Raw genomic sequence first — 2,179 nt, 5'->3', positions numbered from 1 at the left:
AAGCAAAACAAAAAACAAAACAGTAAGGGCTGGAAGGTGGCTCAATGGTAGAGCACTTGCCTTGCATGCATGAGGCCCTGGGTTTGATTCCTCAGCATCACATAAGCAAAAAGAAAAAAGCCAGAAGTGGCGCTGTGGCTCAAGTGGTAGAGTGCTAGTCTTGAGCTGAAGAGCTGACGGACAGTGCCCAGGCCCAGAGTTCAGGCTCCACAACCAGACCCAAAAAAAACAGAAAAAAACAAAAAACAACCAGTATCTCTTAAAAAGCTATTTACACAATTATGGTTTTCTCCTTAATAGTCATGGAGTCTCAAAGTAGCAATTAGTTAAGTGATGTATATGGGTGGAGAAAGATCCTAGTAATAGAATTTAATGGTACAGATGAACAATTTATTAGGATGGACAAACTATAAATTGTATTGTAGAATCTACACTTCAAATTCAGACTTCTGTAAGAAAGAAGTTCATATATATATATAAATATATATTTTTAAACTGAATTATCTACCAAAACTAGCTTCATAATGATATTACCCATTTTCCTACTTAATTTACACTATCAAACAAAATCAGTACAATTATCAGTTGGTGATGTAACATCTTACTTGAGGGACAGATTTCAAATCTATTGTGATTTTAAAGTCTGTAAGTAAAAATGTCTCAAATTCCAATACTTGAGACAAATTGTGCCTACAGTGTACCAAAGAAATTATTTGTCTTATGTGAGGAGGTATCAGAGCTTGAATTCAGGGCTTTAGTGCTCAAGGCTGCTGCTCTACCACTTGAGACACAGCTTCTCTTCTGGCTTTTTATTAGGGGTTAAACTATATTCCCAGTCTTTTGCTTGTTGAAGCCTGGTCTTGAACTCCTTATATAGCCCAGGCTGTTCTTGAACTCTCAATCCTCCTGATGCTAGGATTACGTATGCATCACTACAAGTTATATGATTTACAAACAAAAAAAAAAATCGCCGGGGGCTGGGAAGGTGGCTCAGTGGTAGAGCGCTTGCCTTGCATGCCTGAGGCCCTGGGTTTGATTCCTCAGCACCACATAAACAAAAAGAAAAAAAGCCGGAAGTGGCGCTGTGGCTCAAGCGGTAGAGTGCTAGCCTTGAGCTAAAGAGCTGAGGGACAGCACCCAGGCCCAGAGTTCAGGCCCCACAACCGGACCCAAAAACAAAAAACAAAAAACCACACACACACAAAAAAATCGCCGGGTGCCTGTGGCTAAAGCCTATAAACCTAGCTACTCAGGAGGCTAAGAGCTGAGGATCGCGGTTCAGAGCCAGCCTAGGCAGGAAAGTCCATGAAACTCTTATCTCCAATTAACCCCTCAAAAACCCTATAACGGACAAAAAAGAAAAAAAACACCACATCTCAACTAAGCAAGCTACTTATAGTTTTGAGAATTAATAGATGTCTTAAAATCAAGTTTTATTGCTACTCCTTATATGTGATGGCACTTTTTTTTTGGTCAGTGGTGGGGCTTGAACTCAGCCTAGATGCTGTCCCTGAGCTCTTCAGCTCAAGGTGAGTGCTCTACTACTTGAGCCACAGTGCCACTTCTGGTTTTCTGGTGGTTAATTGGAGATGAGTCTCAGGGACTTTCCGACCTGGGCTGGCTTTGAACCGAAATCCTCAGATCTCCACCTCCTGAGTAACAGAAGGTGACTTTTCTAGTGTCAAAAATCAATTCAGATCCAGATGCCAGTGACTCACACCTATAATCTGAGCTACTCAGGCAGCTGAGATCTGAGAATGATGACTGAAAGACAATCTAGACAGAAAAATCTGAGAGATTCTTATCTTCAATTAACCAGCAAGGAGCAGGCAATGGTACAGTGCCAGTCCTGAGCTGAAGATCAGAGTTTAAGCCCCTGTGTTGGCACACACATTTAAAAAAAAATTAATTCTAGGGGTAAAAAATTTGAAAAGAACTGTACTTATTACGTTACTTACGTAACTGTAACCCCTCTGTAAATCACCTTGACAATAAAAAAAAGTAAAAAAAAAAGTAAGAAGACTAAAAGAAGTATGAAAGCAGAAAAATTAATTCTGCTATTACTCATTTCTATATTATTTCTGATGTAGGAGGCTAGCCTGATCTAAGATACCTAGCAAGACTCTTATCTTGGGCTGGGAAGGTGGCTCAATGGTAGAGCGCTTGCCTTGCATGCATG

General features: G+C 40.3%; 1 protein-coding gene across 4 annotated transcripts in view; it reads right to left on the bottom strand.

The window, feature by feature from the left end:
• The window catches only part of Btf3l4 (basic transcription factor 3-like 4), a 17,288-nt gene that overhangs the window by 4,410 nt on the left and 10,699 nt on the right, over positions 1 to 2,179 (bottom strand). The gene's annotated exons all lie outside the window — the stretch shown is intronic.

This window comes from Dipodomys ordii, unplaced genomic scaffold, assembly GCF_000151885.1.
Source record: "Dipodomys ordii isolate 6190 unplaced genomic scaffold, Dord_2.0 Scaffold61, whole genome shotgun sequence".
NCBI lineage: Eukaryota > Metazoa > Chordata > Mammalia > Rodentia > Heteromyidae > Dipodomys > Dipodomys ordii.
The sequence above is the reverse complement of the archived record's forward strand: the minus strand, read 5'-3'. Positions and strand labels throughout refer to the sequence as shown.